Here is a 19,558-nt window from a genome sequence, read left to right as displayed (position 1 = left end):
TGAAGACAACCCTCTCCTACTCCTAGTGCCTTGGGCCGGACCCTCAACCATAGGGGCTGTGGGCTGGGCTGTCCCCAGCCCTGGCCGGGCTGCCTGCGCCTGCAACTGGGGGACATAGGGTGGGGGAGATTCCAGGAGGAGGGATTCTGCCTGGGGATCAGTTAGGGGTAGAGGTCGCCGAGCTGGATCTGATGGAGCCATCTGGGCCACTAGGGCGAGAGAAGGCTGAGGCACCGGCATCTTTACCCAAGAAGGAGGGTTTTGGGTGAGGTCCTGCCAGACAATGATATAGGGACCTTGATTCAGGTGTCCTTGGGGGTGCGGTGCAAAGATTTTCTTTTTCACTGCAGAAATAATAGAAAGGTTAAAAGTTTCATCTGAGGGCCACCCCACGCCGAAGGAGGGCCACTCAGAGGCACAAAACGTCTGCCAGGGGCCCTTCCGGATGATGACGGACAGGTCGTGGGCCCAGTCTCGTACTTCCTTCCAATGTGTCAGGGTGAGGGAGAGAGGGGTACTCTTCCCTTGGCCCATAATTCCTGGATGAGTAAAAAGGAGAATTAAAGAGAAAAGGACGACAACACAGACAGTAGACAAATACCGAAGCCACTTGCTTTTGCACACAAACACAGACAAAGGACGATACCTTACCCTAGGGTTACCTTGCCCAATCCTGCAACCACTTGCAGGCAAACAAATGGAGTCGACCAAGGCCACTTGGTCACTCACCCAATCCCTGGAGCGTCCTCCAGGGCGACAGTTTTTCTGGCCGCCAAGAACCCTATCTTGGTCCAGAGGAACTTCCTCCTCACGGAGTTAGTACCCTGTCGTTCCAAATTCAAACTTCAAAACTGACACATCACATACAACACAGAGACAAACATAAAGGACAACTCCGGAGTCGGCCTAACTCCAAGCCTGGTGCCACCGGTCTTTTTAAGAGGGGTCGCCTCTCCTATCCCGGACGAGCCCCCAAATGTTGGGCCGTAGAAATGTACAGCCCGTTTGGGAGAGAGAGACGACCGCCCAAAAAGACTCAGAGTCCAGAGGCTTGATGCAAGAGAGCAAGAGGATTTATTTTCAGCGCGCGCAGGGGCTAAACAGCATCACTAAGATGGGGAGGCTGCCGCGCCGAAGCTCTCAAGCTTAGGGTTTTTATGGGGCGAGACCACACGCAGGTGGCCAGGGAGTTTAGGGTGGGGAAATTCCAGTAGCTCCATCTTGCACAACCAGTTGCACGACCACTACCCAATTCCGAGAACTTGCAAGGGACACTTAGGGGAAAAGATAAAGAAAAAGGGAGCGGAAGGGGTCTTAATTACCTATGAGCAAGCATAGTTACAGAAGCGAAAAGCTGGTTAGGCTAGTTTGGGCCTTTAGGCTAGTTTGGGCCTTTCACTACCCAAAGTGCAAAGGGCATCAGTTGCTCCTCCAAACCCCCCCCCCAGCCCAGCAGACCGCGTTGTCCAGCCAGCCCCCGGGCCTCCCTGGGGTGCCCAGCACAAAAGTGCAGACACCCACCAGACCCTCAATCTCAGTTTTCGGATGTTTTTGCCACTCTAAGGACCCGCAGGCCAGCTGGGCCTTCTGGCAGGACAGAGAGCCCCGGAATCCGACGTGGAGAGCTGGGTGTACGTCCCCATGAGGAGGCGGTCCCCACCTCCGCGGCTCTCCCCTTGCGGGGAGCGGCAGCCGCGGGGCCTCAGAGAAGACACCAGGCTGGGCCCCCACGGCACAGCGGGAGCACGTCCCCCGCAGGCCACTTAGGGACGGGCGGCCGGCCGGCCGGCCGTCGGACGGTTGGGTTGCGGGAGACGCCGCAGCCGCCCTGCTACCGGCTTCCTGGGAGGGCGTCCTGGAACCAGCGTCCACACCAAGCCCTTGGAAGGCCCAGGCGACGGAGGAGCCCCGTCAGGCAGGGGCCGAGGACGGTGACAGCCCGGGCGGGGAGGAGCGTGTCAGGCAGGGGCAGAGGACGGTGACAGGTGACAGGCCGGGCGGGAAGGAGTCAGTCAGGCAGGGGCCGTGGAGGAGACGGGCTGGGTAAGGGTTAGGGTTAGAGTCAGGGCACAAGTCACAATCGCAAAGACCTGGAAGCGACCCGAGTGCCCATCGACCCACGAGTGCGTAAATGAAATGTGGCGCGTGGACACCACGGAGTGCTATTCGGCTATGAGGAGCAGCGGTGAGGGGGCACCTCTCGTGGTTCTCCTGGCCAGAGCTGGAACCCGTTCCAGTAAGCCAAGTATCCCAAGAATGGACACACGAGCACCACGTGCTCACGCTCACCAGCAAATGGGTACGAACTGATGGACACCTAAGTGGACACAGAGGAATCACCTTCATCGGGTGGGTGTCGGGCGGGTGTGGGGAGGGGATGGGCATACACATCCATTAGGAATGCGGTGGGTGCGCACCGACTGGGGGATGGGCGCACTTGAAGCTCTGACCCGAGGGGGGAGGCTGGGAGAGGGCAACGCACCCGACCTTAACATTGGTACCCCCACAATACGCTGGAACAACATGAGAGGTAAATGAATAAGAACACGGGGGTGGGAGAGGGGGGCACGGGCAACACATGTCACCTTAATACTTGGACTCCCATCATCTGCTTGAAAAGAGAGAGAAAAGAAAATGCAATAATAGAGATAAGAGACACTTTTTAAAAATAATGAATCCGGCCGGGCGCTGTGGCTCACGCCTGTAATCCTAGCTCTTGGGAGGCCGAGGCGGGTGGATTGCTCAAGGTCAGGAGTTCAAAACCAGCCTGAGCAAGAGCGAGACCCCGTCTCTACTATCAATAGAAAGAAATTAATTGGCCAACTGATATATATATATATATATAAAAAATTAGCTGGGCATGGTGGCGCATGCCTGTAGTCCCAGCTACCCGGGAGGCTGAGGCAGAAGGATCACTCCAGCCCAGGAGTTTGAAGTTGCTGTGAGCTAGGCTGACGCCACGGCACTCACTCTAGCCTGGGCAACAAACCGAGACTCTGTCTCAAAAAAAAAAAAAATAAATAAATAAATAAATAAATAAAAAAATAAAAAAATAACGAATCTGAAGAGAAAAGTAAAAGGAGGCCTGTGGAGCAGGTCTGGGTGTGACTCCGGATCCCCCAACATCAGGTGCCACCACCAGAGATTCCTACGTGTAGCCCATAGAACCCCAAAAGCAACGGGAGGAGTTCTGGTCACATACTCCCTCAAAATGACATCCTGGCCTTCTTCGGGAACTCCCTCCCCTCTCAGACTCTCAAGGTTTCCTCCAGCGTGTCGGTTCCCACAGAGCAGACCTTTGGTCTGAGACCTGACAGTCCAGAAGCCACGCATGCTGCCGCGTGGCGGCGGTGTCGCGGCTCGGGACAAGAGGAGGCCCCACGGTGCGGGCTGGGGCGCCAGGCACCGCGGCGGGCGCTGAGGGTGGGGGTCACCCCCACCCCGGGCCGCCCCCGCACTCCCAGAAACGCGACAGAACCAGAGGCAAAAAAAAAAAAAAAAGAAGAAGAAGAAGCCTAAGGCACCCGGTATTCCCGGGCGGTCTCCCATCCAAGTTCTAACCAGGCCCGACCCTGCTTAGCTTCCGAGACCAGAGGAGATCGGGCGCGTTCAGGGTGGTGTGGCCGTGGACGCCGGAGGGCGCCCCTGCCCCGCTCAAGAAGCCGAGCCTCTCTGCGCTTCCCCGCCGCCTCCTCCCGCCCCAGGCCCCGCGCCGGCGCTGACCCGCGCCGGGCCGGGCCTGTTGAGTTCGCCGGCCGGGTCCGGCGGGCGGGGGTGACAGGCGGGGCGGGCAGGGAGCGGCGGGCCGGGGTTGGGGGCTGTCTCTCTATACACACACACTCACACTCACACTCACTCACTCACTCACACTCACACAAGACGCGCCTCCACGGCTGGACCCGCCAAGGTGGAGACCTTCCAGCCCCCCTCCTCTCCTCGCCTGGCCTCCTTCACCTCCCCGCCCCCACCCCCAGCGCGCTGACTGCGCACGGGCGGGCGGGGCGCTCGCCCTTTGACCCCAGCCAGGGGCCGCCCTCCCCCACAACCCCTTTCAGCTGCGCCCCGCGCCCTGTGGCCGGGCGGCCGCCTATTCCCCCGGGCCAGGGCTGGGGCACAGCGCACGGGGGAGGGGAGCGAGTGTATAGGGCGTCTCTCTCTCTCTCTCTCTCTCGGGATGTGTCCCATGGGTGGGGTGGGGTGGCGTGGTTTGTGGGGCGCTGAAGAAATCAGTCCCCTCCATCTCCTCCCTCTGGAAAACCCCCAAGCCCTTGGAGAACTGCCGGCAACGCTACCGTGGGGGCCGGGACGCTCCTCTGTGTCCTCCTGTGGCCCAGTCCAAGGGGCCTGGGCCTGGCAGGGGCTGCATTGGACCCCAACCACCCTGGCGTGTGGACTCGCTAAAAATCGGCGACTAGATATTGGATTCCAGCGTCATTGAGGTCATTTCACTAATGAGTGCACCGGAAAGAGTTTCCTAATCCATCTGTGAGGGTGGCAACTGAAAGAGAATTTGAAAGCTGACAGAATAGGCGAGGAAAGGCATTGGAGATTTCCACACCCAGTAAGGAAGCCTTTCCCGAAATGGAAGAAAGAAAGGAGCAAACAGAGACACCGGTAGCCCGCCCGGATCAGAGTCTGCCCCTGAGAGAAAGCACCCTGACCAGGGTCACCCGTGGGTGGGTGGCGAGCTAGCGGCATTCAGAAGAGCGAGGCCCGCAGTCTGTGCAGAAGACACCTGCACTCGGGTGTGTGTGGCGGCACGATTCCCAAGCAGCTCCAGATGTTAATCCAAGGAGAAGCCAGGGAGTTCCCAACGCCCCAGGTGTCCTCAGCCCACGACTGGCTGCTGTGGGAATGCGAAGCCCGGCTCCTTGTCTCAGAGCGGGGCAACCAGGAGGTGTGATGTACACCCCGGGGTTCCTAGGAGGATCAGGCTGAAGCTGGGACTTGGCCTGAAAGTGTCCCCTCGCATGGCCACCCCCTTCCCCTTCCTGCTCCTCTACTCCTGGTGCCCCTCCATCCAGGGGCCAGACCTTAAAGAGTCACCCGCAAGAGAATCCTGGTCCCAAAGGAGCCTTCTGGGGGACCCGTGCTGAGAGAGCTTGTGGGCATGGCCCGCTGGGGCTCTGCCCGACCCAGGGCTGAGAGATGCAACCTCCCAGCTCTGGGTCCCTGCAGGAAGTGTTGGCAAGCACAGGGCCAGTCCTCCAAAGGCCCAGGTGCAGGGAGCCCAGGCCAAGCAGCCTGTGGAAGAAGCCACATGCCGTGCCACCCCGGGGAACACGACTGCAGGCCACAGCCCTTCCCGCCTCCTCCTCCTCGTCCTCCTCCTCCTCCTCCTCCTCCCACCCCGCCCCCGCCCCCGCCCCCACATGGCGCAGGGCCCAGAGACACCTCAGACACTTGCTACCCAAAGTGCAAAGGGCATCAGTTGCTCCTCCAAACCCCCCCCCCCAGCCCAGCAGACCGCGTTGTCCAGCCAGCCCCCGGGCCTCCCTGGGGTGCCCAGCACAAAAGTGCAGACACCCACCAGACCCTCAATCTCAGTTTTCGGATGTTTTTGCCACTCTAAGGACCCGCAGGCCAGCTGGGCCTTCTGGCAGGACAGAGAGCCCCGGAATCCGACGTGGAGAGCTGGGTGTACGTCCCCATGAGGAGGCGGTCCCCACCTCCGCGGCTCTCCCCTTGCGGGGAGCGGCAGCCGCGGGGCCTCAGAGAAGACACCAGGCTGGGCCCCCACAGCACAGCGGGAGCACGTCCCCCGCAGGCCACTTAGGGACGGGCGGCCGGCTGGCCGGCCGGCCGTCGGACGGTTGGGTTGCGGGAGACGCCGCAGCCGCCCTGCTACCGGCTTCCTGGGAGGGCGTCCTGGAACCAGCGTCCACACCAAGCCCTTGGAAGGCCCAGGCGACGGAGGAGCCCCGTCAGGCAGGGGCCGAGGACGGTGACAGCCCGGGCGGGGAGGAGCGTGTCAGGCAGGGGCAGAGGACGGTGACAGGTGACAGGCCGGGCGGGAAGGAGTCAGTCAGGCAGGGGCCGTGGAGGAGACGGGCTGGGTAAGGGTTAGGGTTAGAGTCAGGGCACAAGTCACAATCGCAAAGACCTGGAAGCGACCCGAGTGCCCATCGACCCACGAGTGCGTAAATGAAATGTGGCGCGTGGACACCACGGAGTGCTATTTGGCTATGAGGAGCAGCGGTGAGGGGGCACCTCTCGTGGTTCTCCTGGCCAGAGCTGGAACCCGTTCCAGTAAGCCAAGTATCCCAAGAATGGACACACGAGCACCACGTGCTCACGCTCACCAGCAAATGGGTACGAACTGATGGACACCTAAGTGGACACAGAGGAATCACCTTCATCGGGTGGGTGTCGGGCGGGTGTGGGGAGGGGATGGGCATACACATCCATTAGGAATGGGGTGGGTGCGCACCGACTGGGGGATGGGCGCACTTGAAGCTCTGACCCGAGGGGGGAGGCTGGGAGAGGGCAACGCACCCGACCTTAACATTGGTACCCCCACAATACGCTGGAACAACATGAGAGGTAAATGAATAAGAACACGGGGGTGGGAGAGGGGGGCACGGGCAACACATGTCACCTTAATACTTGGACTCCCATCATCTGCTTGAAAAGAGAGAGAAAAGAAAATGCAATAATAGAGATAAGAGACACTTTTTAAAAATAATGAATCCGGCCGGGCGCTGTGGCTCACGCCTGTAATCCTAGCTCTTGGGAGGCCGAGGCGGGTGGATTGCTCAAGGTCAGGAGTTCAAAACCAGCCTGAGCAAGAGCGAGACCCCGTCTCTACTATCAATAGAAAGAAATTAATTGGCCAACTGATATATATATATATATAAAAAATTAGCTGGGCATGGTGGCGCATGCCTGTAGTCCCAGCTACCCGGGAGGCTGAGGCAGAAGGATCACTCCAGCCCAGGAGTTTGAAGTTGCTGTGAGCTAGGCTGACGCCACGGCACTCACTCTAGCCTGGGCAACAAACCGAGACTCTGTCTCAAAAAAAATAAATAAATAAATAAATAAATAAATAAATAAATAAATAAATAAATAAATAAAAAAATAAAAAAATAACGAATCCGAAGAGAAAAGTAAAAGGAGGCCTGTGGAGCAGGTCTGGGTGTGACTCCGGATCCCCCAACATCAGGTGCCACCACCAAAGATTCCTACGTGTAGCCCATAGAACCCCAAAAGCAACGGGAGGAGTTCTGGTCACATACTCCCTCAAAATGACATCCTGGCCTTCTTCGGGAACTCCCTCCCCTCTCAGACTCTCAAGGTTTCCTCCAGCGTGTCGGTTCCCACAGAGCAGACCTTTGGTCTGAGACCTGACAGTCCAGAAGCCACGCATGCTGCCGCGTGGCGGCGGTGTCGCGGCTCGGGACAAGAGGAGGCCCCACGGTGCGGGCTGGGGCGCCAGGCACCGCGGCGGGCGCTGAGGGTGGGGGTCACCCCCACCCCGGGCCGCCCCCGCACTCCCAGAAACGCGACAGAACCAGAGGCAAAAAAAAAAAAAAAAGAAGAAGAAGAAGCCTAAGGCACCCGGTATTCCCGGGCGGTCTCCCATCCAAGTTCTAACCAGGCCCGACCCTGCTTAGCTTCCGAGACCAGAGGAGATCGGGCGCGTTCAGGGTGGTGTGGCCGTGGACGCCGGAGGGCGCCCCTGCCCCGCTCAAGAAGCCGAGCCTCTCTGCGCTTCCCCGCCGCCTCCTCCCGCCCCAGGCCCCGCGCCGGCGCTGACCCGCGCCGGGCCGGGCCTGTTGAGTTCGCCGGCCGGGTCCGGCGGGCGGGGGTGACAGGCGGGGCGGGCAGGGAGCGGCGGGCCGGGGTTGGGGGCTGTCTCTCTATACACACACACTCACACTCACACTCACTCACTCACTCACACTCACACAAGATGCGCCTCCACGGCTGGACCCGCCAAGGTGGAGACCTTCCAGCCCCCCTCCTCTCCTCGCCTGGCCTCCTTCACCTCCCCGCCCCCACCCCCAGCGCGCTGACTGCGCATGGGCGGGCGGGGCGCTCGCCCTTTGACCCCAGCCAGGGGCCGCCCTCCCCCACAACCCCTTTCAGCTGCGCCCCGCGCCCTGTGGCCGGGCGGCCGCCTATTCCCCCGGGCCAGGGCTGGGGCACAGCGCACGGGGGAGGGGAGCGAGTGTATGGGGCGTCTCTCTCTCTCTCTCTCTCTCTCTCTCTCTCTCTCTCTCTCTCTCTCTCTCTCTCTCTCTCTCTCTCTCTCTCGGGATGTGTCCCATGGGTGGGGTGGGGTGGCGTGGTTTGTGGGGCGCTGAAGAAATCAGTCCCCTCCATCTCCTCCCTCTGGAAAACCCCCAAGCCCTTGGAGAACTGCCGGCAACGCTACCGTGGGGGCCGGGACGCTCCTCTGTGTCCTCCTGTGGCCCAGTCCAAGGGGCCTGGGCCTGGCAGGGGCTGCATTGGACCCCAACCACCCTGGCGTGTGGACTCGCTAAAAATCGGCGACTAGATATTGGATTCCAGCGTCATTGAGGTCATTTCACTAATGAGTGCACCGGAAAGAGTTTCCTAATCCATCTGTGAGGGTGGCAACTGAAAGAGAATTTGAAAGCTGACAGAATAGGCGAGGAAAGGCATTGGAGATTTCCACACCCAGTAAGGAAGCCTTTCCCGAAATGGAAGAAAGAAAGGAGCAAACAGAGACACCGGTAGCCCGCCCGGATCAGAGTCTGCCCCTGAGAGAAAGTACCCTGACCAGGGTCACCCGTGGGTGGGTGGCGAGCTAGCGGCATTCAGAAGAGCGAGGCCCGCAGTCTGTGCAGAAGACACCTGCACTCGGGTGTGTGTGGCGGCACGATTCCCAAGCAGCTCCAGATGTTAATCCAAGGAGAAGCCAGGGAGTTCCCAACGCCCCAGGTGTCCTCAGCCCACGACTGGCTGCTGTGGGAATGCGAAGCCCGGCTCCTTGTCTCAGAGCGGGGCAACCAGGAGGTGTGATGTACACCCCGGGGTTCCTAGGAGGATCAGGCTGAAGCTGGGACTTGGCCTGAAAGTGTCCCCTCGCATGGCCACCCCCTTCCCCTTCCTGCTCCTCTACTCCTGGTGCCCCTCCATCCAGGGGCCAGACCTTAAAGAGTCACCCGCAAGAGAATCCTGGTCCCAAAGGAGCCTTCTGGGGGACCCGTGCTGAGAGAGCTTGTGGGCATGGCCCGCTGGGGCTCTGCCCGACCCAGGGCTGAGAGATGCAACCTCCCAGCTCTGGGTCCCTGCAGGAAGTGTTGGCAAGCACAGGGCCAGTCCTCCAAAGGCCCAGGTGCAGGGAGCCCAGGCCAAGCAGCCTGTGGAAGAAGCCACATGCCGTGCCACCCCGGGGAACACGACTGCAGGCCACAGCCCTTCCCGCCTCCTCCTCCTCGTCCTCCTCCTCCTCCTCCTCCTCCCACCCCGCCCCCGCCCCCGCCCCCACATGGCGCAGGGCCCAGAGACACCTCAGACACTTGCTACCCAAAGTGCAAAGGGCATCAGTTGCTCCTCCAAACCCCCCCCCCCAGCCCAGCAGACCGCGTTGTCCAGCCAGCCCCCGGGCCTCCCTGGGGTGCCCAGCACAAAAGTGCAGACACCCACCAGACCCTCAATCTCAGTTTTCGGATGTTTTTGCCACTCTAAGGACCCGCAGGCCAGCTGGGCCTTCTGGCAGGACAGAGAGCCCCGGAATCCGACGTGGAGAGCTGGGTGTACGTCCCCATGAGGAGGCGGTCCCCACCTCCGCGGCTCTCCCCTTGCGGGGAGCGGCAGCCGCGGGGCCTCAGAGAAGACACCAGGCTGGGCCCCCACGGCACAGCGGGAGCACGTCCCCCGCAGGCCACTTAGGGACGGGCGGCCGGCCGGCCGGCCGTCGGACGGTTGGGTTGCGGGAGACGCCGCAGCCGCCCTGCTACCGGCTTCCTGGGAGGGCGTCCTGGAACCAGCGTCCACACCAAGCCCTTGGAAGGCCCAGGCGACGGAGGAGCCCCGTCAGGCAGGGGCCGAGGACGGTGACAGCCCGGGCGGGGAGGAGCGTGTCAGGCAGGGGCAGAGGACGGTGACAGGTGACAGGCCGGGCGGGAAGGAGTCAGTCAGGCAGGGGCCGTGGAGGAGACGGGCTGGGTAAGGGTTAGGGTTAGAGTCAGGGCACAAGTCACAATCGCAAAGACCTGGAAGCGACCCGAGTGCCCATCGACCCACGAGTGCGTAAATGAAATGTGGCGCGTGGACACCACGGAGTGCTATTCGGCTATGAGGAGCAGCGGTGAGGGGGCACCTCTCGTGGTTCTCCTGGCCAGAGCTGGAACCCGTTCCAGTAAGCCAAGTATCCCAAGAATGGACACACGAGCACCACGTGCTCACGCTCACCAGCAAATGGGTACGAACTGATGGACACCTAAGTGGACACAGAGGAATCACCTTCATCGGGTGGGTGTCGGGCGGGTGTGGGGAGGGGATGGGCATACACATCCATTAGGAATGCGGTGGGTGCGCACCGACTGGGGGATGGGCGCACTTGAAGCTCTGACCCGAGGGGGGAGGCTGGGAGAGGGCAACGCACCCGACCTTAACATTGGTACCCCCACAATACGCTGGAACAACATGAGAGGTAAATGAATAAGAACACGGGGGTGGGAGAGGGGGGCACGGGCAACACATGTCACCTTAATACTTGGACTCCCATCATCTGCTTGAAAAGAGAGAGAAAAGAAAATGCAATAATAGAGATAAGAGACACTTTTTAAAAATAATGAATCCGGCCGGGCGCTGTGGCTCACGCCTGTAATCCTAGCTCTTGGGAGGCCGAGGCGGGTGGATTGCTCAAGGTCAGGAGTTCAAAACCAGCCTGAGCAAGAGCGAGACCCCGTCTCTACTATCAATAGAAAGAAATTAATTGGCCAACTGATATATATATATATATAAAAAATTAGCTGGGCATGGTGGCACATGCCTGTAGTCCCAGCTACCCGGGAGGCTGAGGCAGAAGGATCACTCCAGCCCAGGAGTTTGAAGTTGCTGTGAGCTAGGCTGACGCCACGGCACTCACTCTAGCCTGGGCAACAAACCGAGACTCTGTCTCAAAAAAAAAAAAAAAAAATAAATAAATAAATAAATAAATAAATAAATAAATAAATAAATAAATAAAAAAATAACGAATCCGAAGAGAAAAGTAAAAGGAGGCCTGTGGAGCAGGTCTGGGTGTGACTCCGGATCCCCCAACATCAGGTGCCACCACCAGAGATTCCTACGTGTAGCCCATAGAACCCCAAAAGCAACGGGAGGAGTTCTGGTCACATACTCCCTCAAAATGACATCCTGGCCTTCTTCGGGAACTCCCTCCCCTCTCAGACTCTCAAGGTTTCCTCCAGCGTGTCGGTTCCCACAGAGCAGACCTTTGGTCTGAGACCTGACAGTCCAGAAGCCACGCATGCTGCCGCGTGGCGGCGGTGTCGCGGCTCGGGACAAGAGGAGGCCCCACGGTGCGGGCTGGGGCGCCAGGCACCGCGGCGGGCGCTGAGGGTGGGGGTCACCCCCACCCCGGGCCGCCCCCGCACTCCCAGAAACGCGACAGAACCAGAGGCAAAAAAAAAAAAAAAAGAAGAAGAAGAAGCCTAAGGCACCCGGTATTCCCGGGCGGTCTCCCATCCAAGTTCTAACCAGGCCCGACCCTGCTTAGCTTCCGAGACCAGAGGAGATCGGGCGCGTTCAGGGTGGTGTGGCCGTGGACGCCGGAGGGCGCCCCTGCCCCGCTCAAGAAGCCGAGCCTCTCTGCGCTTCCCCGCCGCCTCCTCCCGCCCCAGGCCCCGCGCCGGCGCTGACCCGCGCCGGGCCGGGCCTGTTGAGTTCGCCGGCCGGGTCCGGCGGGCGGGGGTGACAGGCGGGGCGGGCAGGGAGCGGCGGGCCGGGGTTGGGGGCTGTCTCTCTATACACACACACTCACACTCACACTCACTCACTCACTCACACTCACACAAGATGCGCCTCCACGGCTGGACCCGCCAAGGTGGAGACCTTCCAGCCCCCCTCCTCTCCTCGCCTGGCCTCCTTCACCTCCCCGCCCCCACCCCCAGCGCGCTGACTGCGCACGGGCGGGCGGGCGGGGCGCTCGCCCTTTGACCCCAGCCAGGGGCCGCCCTCCCCCACAACCCCTTTCAGCTGCGCCCCGCGCCCTGTGGCCGGGCGGCCGCCTATTCCCCCGGGCCAGGGCTGGGGCACAGCGCACGGGGGAGGGGAGCGAGTGTATGGGGCGTCTCTCTCTCTCTCTCTCTCTCTCTCTCTCTCTCTCTCTCTCTCTCTCTCTCTCTCTCTCTCTCTCTCTCTCGGGATGTGTCCCATGGGTGGGGTGGGGTGGCGTGGTTTGTGGGGCGCTGAAGAAATCAGTCCCCTCCATCTCCTCCCTCTGGAAAACCCCCAAGCCCTTGGAGAACTGCCGGCAACGCTACCGTGGGGGCCGGGACGCTCCTCTGTGTCCTCCTGTGGCCCAGTCCAAGGGGCCTGGGCCTGGCAGGGGCTGCATTGGACCCCAACCACCCTGGCGTGTGGACTCGCTAAAAATCGGCGACTAGATATTGGATTCCAGCGTCATTGAGGTCATTTCACTAATGAGTGCACCGGAAAGAGTTTCCTAATCCATCTGTGAGGGTGGCAACTGAAAGAGAATTTGAAAGCTGACAGAATAGGCGAGGAAAGGCATTGGAGATTTCCACACCCAGTAAGGAAGCCTTTCCCGAAATGGAAGAAAGAAAGGAGCAAACAGAGACACCGGTAGCCCGCCCGGATCAGAGTCTGCCCCTGAGAGAAAGTACCCTGACCAGGGTCACCCGTGGGTGGGTGGCGAGCTAGCGGCATTCAGAAGAGCGAGGCCCGCAGTCTGTGCAGAAGACACCTGCACTCGGGTGTGTGTGGCGGCACGATTCCCAAGCAGCTCCAGATGTTAATCCAAGGAGAAGCCAGGGAGTTCCCAACGCCCCAGGTGTCCTCAGCCCACGACTGGCTGCTGTGGGAATGCGAAGCCCGGCTCCTTGTCTCAGAGCGGGGCAACCAGGAGGTGTGATGTACACCCCGGGGTTCCTAGGAGGATCAGGCTGAAGCTGGGACTTGGCCTGAAAGTGTCCCCTCGCATGGCCACCCCCTTCCCCTTCCTGCTCCTCTACTCCTGGTGCCCCTCCATCCAGGGGCCAGACCTTAAAGAGTCACCCGCAAGAGAATCCTGGTCCCAAAGGAGCCTTCTGGGGGACCCGTGCTGAGAGAGCTTGTGGGCATGGCCCGCTGGGGCTCTGCCCGACCCAGGGCTGAGAGATGCAACCTCCCAGCTCTGGGTCCCTGCAGGAAGTGTTGGCAAGCACAGGGCCAGTCCTCCAAAGGCCCAGGTGCAGGGAGCCCAGGCCAAGCAGCCTGTGGAAGAAGCCACATGCCGTGCCACCCCGGGGAACACGACTGCAGGCCACAGCCCTTCCCGCCTCCTCCTCCTCGTCCTCCTCCTCCTCCTCCTCCTCCCACCCCGCCCCCGCCCCCGCCCCCACATGGCGCAGGGCCCAGAGACACCTCAGACACTTGCTACCCAAAGTGCAAAGGGCATCAGTTGCTCCTCCAAACCCCCCCCCCAGCCCAGCAGACCGCGTTGTCCAGCCAGCCCCCGGGCCTCCCTGGGGTGCCCAGCACAAAAGTGCAGACACCCACCAGACCCTCAATCTCAGTTTTCGGATGTTTTTGCCACTCTAAGGACCCGCAGGCCAGCTGGGCCTTCTGGCAGGACAGAGAGCCCCGGAATCCGACGTGGAGAGCTGGGTGTACGTCCCCATGAGGAGGCGGTCCCCACCTCCGCGGCTCTCCCCTTGCGGGGAGCGGCAGCCGCGGGGCCTCAGAGAAGACACCAGGCTGGGCCCCCACGGCACAGCGGGAGCACGTCCCCCGCAGGCCACTTAGGGACGGGCGGCCGGCCGGCCGGCCGTCGGACGGTTGGGTTGCGGGAGACGCCGCAGCCGCCCTGCTACCGGCTTCCTGGGAGGGCGTCCTGGAACCAGCGTCCACACCAAGCCCTTGGAAGGCCCAGGCGACGGAGGAGCCCCGTCAGGCAGGGGCCGAGGACGGTGACAGCCCGGGCGGGGAGGAGCGTGTCAGGCAGGGGCAGAGGACGGTGACAGGTGACAGGCCGGGCGGGAAGGAGTCAGTCAGGCAGGGGCCGTGGAGGAGACGGGCTGGGTAAGGGTTAGGGTTAGAGTCAGGGCACAAGTCACAATCGCAAAGACCTGGAAGCGACCCGAGTGCCCATCGACCCACGAGTGCGTAAATGAAATGTGGCGCGTGGACACCACGGAGTGCTATTCGGCTATGAGGAGCAGCGGTGAGGGGGCACCTCTCGTGGTTCTCCTGGCCAGAGCTGGAACCCGTTCCAGTAAGCCAAGTATCCCAAGAATGGACACACGAGCACCACGTGCTCACGCTCACCAGCAAATGGGTACGAACTGATGGACACCTAAGTGGACACAGAGGAATCACCTTCATCGGGTGGGTGTCGGGCGGGTGTGGGGAGGGGATGGGCATACACATCCATTAGGAATGCGGTGGGTGCGCACCGACTGGGGGATGGGCGCACTTGAAGCTCTGACCCGAGGGGGGAGGCTGGGAGAGGGCAACGCACCCGACCTTAACATTGGTACCCCCACAATACGCTGGAACAACATGAGAGGTAAATGAATAAGAACACGGGGGTGGGAGAGGGGGGCACGGGCAACACATGTCACCTTAATACTTGGACTCCCATCATCTGCTTGAAAAGAGAGAGAAAAGAAAATGCAATAATAGAGATAAGAGACACTTTTTAAAAATAATGAATCCGGCCGGGCGCTGTGGCTCACGCCTGTAATCCTAGCTCTTGGGAGGCCGAGGCGGGTGGATTGCTCAAGGTCAGGAGTTCAAAACCAGCCTGAGCAAGAGCGAGACCCCGTCTCTACTATCAATAGAAAGAAATTAATTGGCCAACTGATATATATATATATATATAAAAAATTAGCTGGGCATGGTGGCGCATGCCTGTAGTCCCAGCTACCCGGGAGGCTGAGGCAGAAGGATCACTCCAGCCCAGGAGTTTGAAGTTGCTGTGAGCTAGGCTGACGCCACGGCACTCACTCTAGCCTGGGCAACAAACCGAGACTCTGTCTCAAAAAAAAAAAAATAAATAAATAAATAAATAAATAACGAATCCGAAGAGAAAAGTAAAAGGAGGCCTGTGGAGCAGGTCTGGGTGTGACTCCGGATCCCCCAACATCAGGTGCCACCACCAGAGATTCCTACGTGTAGCCCATAGAACCCCAAAAGCAACGGGAGGAGTTCTGGTCACATACTCCCTCAAAATGACATCCTGGCCTTCTTCGGGAACTCCCTCCCCTCTCAGACTCTCAAGGTTTCCTCCAGCGTGTCGGTTCCCACAGAGCAGACCTTTGGTCTGAGACCTGACAGTCCAGAAGCCACGCATGCTGCCGCGTGGCGGCGGTGTCGCGGCTCGGGACAAGAGGAGGCCCCACGGTGCGGGCTGGGGCGCCAGGCACCGCGGCGGGCGCTGAGGGTGGGGGTCACCCCCACCCCGGGCCGCCCCCGCACTCCCAGAAACGCGACAGAACCAGAGGCAAAAAAAAAAAAAAAAGAAGAAGAAGAAGCCTAAGGCACCCGGTATTCCCGGGCGGTCTCCCATCCAAGTTCTAACCAGGCCCGACCCTGCTTAGCTTCCGAGACCAGAGGAGATCGGGCGCGTTCAGGGTGGTGTGGCCGTGGACGCCGGAGGGCGCCCCTGCCCCGCTCAAGAAGCCGAGCCTCTCTGCGCTTCCCCGCCGCCTCCTCCCGCCCCAGGCCCCGCGCCGGCGCTGACCCGCGCCGGGCCGGGCCTGTTGAGTTCGCCGGCCGGGTCCGGCGGGCGGGGGTGACAGGCGGGGCGGGCAGGGAGCGGCGGGCCGGGGTTGGGGGCTGTCTCTCTATACACACACACTCACACTCACACTCACTCACTCACTCACACTCACACAAGATGCGCCTCCACGGCTGGACCCGCCAAGGTGGAGACCTTCCAGCCCCCCTCCTCTCCTCGCCTGGCCTCCTTCACCTCCCCGCCCCCACCCCCAGCGCGCTGACTGCGCACGGGCGGGCGGGCGGGGCGCTCGCCCTTTGACCCCAGCCAGGGGCCGCCCTCCCCCACAACCCCTTTCAGCTGCGCCCCGCGCCCTGTGGCCGGGCGGCCGCCTATTCCCCCGGGCCAGGGCTGGGGCACAGCGCACGGGGGAGGGGAGCGAGTGTATGGGGCGTCTCTCTCTCTCTCTCTCTCTCTCTCTCTCTCTCTCTCTCTCTCTCTCTCTCTCTCTCTCTCTCTCTCTCTCGGGATGTGTCCCATGGGTGGGGTGGGGTGGCGTGGTTTGTGGGGCGCTGAAGAAATCAGTCCCCTCCATCTCCTCCCTCTGGAAAACCCCCAAGCCCTTGGAGAACTGCCGGCAACGCTACCGTGGGGGCCGGGACGCTCCTCTGTGTCCTCCTGTGGCCCAGTCCAAGGGGCCTGGGCCTGGCAGGGGCTGCATTGGACCCCAACCACCCTGGCGTGTGGACTCGCTAAAAATCGGCGACTAGATATTGGATTCCAGCGTCATTGAGGTCATTTCACTAATGAGTGCACCGGAAAGAGTTTCCTAATCCATCTGTGAGGGTGGCAACTGAAAGAGAATTTGAAAGCTGACAGAATAGGCGAGGAAAGGCATTGGAGATTTCCACACCCAGTAAGGAAGCCTTTCCCGAAATGGAAGAAAGAAAGGAGCAAACAGAGACACCGGTAGCCCGCCCGGATCAGAGTCTGCCCCTGAGAGAAAGCACCCTGACCAGGGTCACCCGTGGGTGGGTGGCGAGCTAGCGGCATTCAGAAGAGCGAGGCCCGCAGTCTGTGCAGAAGACACCTGCACTCGGGTGTGTGTGGCGGCACGATTCCCAAGCAGCTCCAGATGTTAATCCAAGGAGAAGCCAGGGAGTTCCCAACGCCCCAGGTGTCCTCAGCCCACGACTGGCTGCTGTGGGAATGCGAAGCCCGGCTCCTTGTCTCAGAGCGGGGCAACCAGGAGGTGTGATGTCCACCCCGGGGTTCCTAGGAGGATCAGGCTGAAGCTGGGACTTGGCCTGAAAGTGTCCCCTCGCATGGCCACCCCCTTCCCCTTCCTGCTCCTCTACTCCTGGTGCCCCTCCATCCAGGGGCCAGACCTTAAAGAGTCACCCGCAAGAGAATCCTGGTCCCAAAGGAGCCTTCTGGGGGACCCGTGCTGAGAGAGCTTGTGGGCATGGCCCGCTGGGGCTCTGCCCGACCCAGGGCTGAGAGATGCAACCTCCCAGCTCTGGGTCCCTGCAGGAAGTGTTGGCAAGCACAGGGCCAGTCCTCCAAAGGCCCAGGTGCAGGGAGCCCAGGCCAAGCAGCCTGTGGAAGAAGCCACATGCCGTGCCACCCCGGGGAACACGACTGCAGGCCACAGCCCTTCCCGCCTCCTCCTCCTCGTCCTCCTCCTCCTCCTCCTCCTCCCACCCCGCCCCCGCCCCCGCCCCCACATGGCGCAGGGCCCAGAGACACCTCAGACACTTGCTACCCAAAGTGCAAAGGGCATCAGTTGCTCCTCCAAACCCCCCCCCCAGCCCAGCAGACCGCGTTGTCCAGCCAGCCCCCGGGCCTCCCTGGGGTGCCCAGCACAAAAGTGCAGACACCCACCAGACCCTCAATCTCAGTTTTCGGATGTTTTTGCCACTCTAAGGACCCGCAGGCCAGCTGGGCCTTCTGGCAGGACAGAGAGCCCCGGAATCCGACGTGGAGAGCTGGGTGTACGTCCCCATGAGGAGGCGGTCCCCACCTCCGCGGCTCTCCCCTTGTGGGGAGCGGCAGCCGCGGGGCCTCAGAGAAGACACCAGGCTGGGCCCCCACGGCACAGCGGGAGCACGTCCCCCGCAGGCCACTTAGGGACGGGCGGCCGGCTGGCCGGCCGGCCGTCGGACGGTTGGGTTGCGGGAGACGCCGCAGCCGCCCTGCTACCGGCTTCCTGGGAGGGCGTCCTGGAACCAGCGTCCACACCAAGCCCTTGGAAGGCCCAGGCGACGGAGGAGCCCCGTCAGGCAGGGGCCGAGGACGGTGACAGCCCGGGCGGGGAGGAGCGTGTCAGGCAGGGGCAGAGGACGGTGACAGGTGACAGGCCGGGCGGGAAGGAGTCAGTCAGGCAGGGGCCGTGGAGGAGACGGGCTGGGTAAGGGTTAGGGTTAGAGTCAGGGCACAAGTCACAATCGCAAAGACCTGGAAGCGACCCGAGTGCCCATCGACCCACGAGTGCGTAAATGAAATGTGGCGCGTGGACACCACGGAGTGCTATTCGGCTATGAGGAGCAGCGGTGAGGGGGCACCTCTCGTGGTTCTCCTGGCCAGAGCTGGAACCCGTTCCAGTAAGCCAAGTATCCCAAGAATGGACACACGAGCACCACGTGCTCACGCTCACCAGCAAATGGGTACGAACTGATGGACACCTAAGTGGACACAGAGGAATCACCTTCATCGGGTGGGTGTCGGGCGGGTGTGGGGAGGGGATGGGCATACACATCCATTAGGAATGCGGTGGGTGCGCACCGACTGGGGGATGGGCGCACTTGAAGCTCTGACCCGAGGGGGGAGGCTGGGAGAGGGCAACGCACCCGACCTTAACATTGGTACCCCCACAATACGCTGGAACAACATGAGAGGTAAATGAATAAGAACACGGGGGTGGGAGAGGGGGGCACGGGCAACACATGTCACCTTAATACTTGGACTCCCATCATCTGCTTGAAAAGAGAGAGAAAAGAAAATGCAATAATAGAGATAAGAGACACTTTTTAAAAATAATGAATCCGGCCGGGCGCTGTGGCTCACGCCTGTAATCCTAGCTCTTGGGAGGCCGAGGCGGGTGGATTGCTCAAGGTCAGGAGTTCAAAACCAGCCTGAGCAAGAGCGAGACCCCGTCTCTACTATCAATAGAAAGAAATTAATTGGCCAACTGATATATATATATATATAAAAAATTAGCTGGGCATGGTGGCACATGCCTGTAGTCCCAGCTACCCGGGAGGCTGAGGCAGAAGGATCACTCCAGCCCAGGAGTTTGAAGTTGCTGTGAGCTAGGCTGACGCCACGGCACTCACTCTAGCCTGGGCAACAAACCGAGACTCTGTCTCAAAAAAAAAAAAATAAATAAATAAATAAATAAATAAATAAATAAATAAATAAATAAAAAAATAACGAATCCGAAGAGAAAAGTAAAAGGAGGCCTGTGGAGCAGGTCTGGGTGTGACTCCGGATCCCCCAACATCAGGTGCCACCACCAGAGATTCCTACGTGTAGCCCATAGAACCCCAAAAGCAACGGGAGGAGTTCTGGTCACATACTCCCTCAAAATGACATCCTGGCCTTCTTCGGGAACTCCCTCCCCTCTCAGACTCTCAAGGTTTCCTCCAGCGTGTCGGTTCCCACAGAGCAGACCTTTGGTCTGAGACCTGACAGTCCAGAAGC

The 19,558-nt window shown here is 60.7% G+C and overlaps 4 pseudogenes; all 4 read right to left on the bottom strand.

The window, feature by feature from the left end:
- Positions 1 to 3,512: 3,512 nt before the first annotated feature.
- On the bottom strand, positions 3,513 to 3,631 carry LOC142863991 (uncharacterized; annotated as a pseudogene).
- A 3,914-nt stretch (positions 3,632 to 7,545) lies between these two features.
- LOC142863989 (uncharacterized) lies at positions 7,546 to 7,664 on the bottom strand (annotated as a pseudogene).
- Positions 7,665 to 11,624: 3,960 nt separating this feature from the next.
- LOC142863988 (uncharacterized) lies at positions 11,625 to 11,743 on the bottom strand (annotated as a pseudogene).
- Positions 11,744 to 15,669: 3,926 nt separating this feature from the next.
- On the bottom strand, positions 15,670 to 15,788 carry LOC142863987 (uncharacterized; annotated as a pseudogene).
- Between the last annotated feature and the right edge of the window lie 3,770 nt (positions 15,789 to 19,558).

Source organism: Microcebus murinus, chromosome 23 (assembly GCF_040939455.1).
Source record: "Microcebus murinus isolate Inina chromosome 23, M.murinus_Inina_mat1.0, whole genome shotgun sequence".
NCBI lineage: Eukaryota > Metazoa > Chordata > Mammalia > Primates > Cheirogaleidae > Microcebus > Microcebus murinus.
Note: the sequence above shows the minus strand (reverse complement) of the source record. Positions and strands in the feature narration are given on the sequence as shown.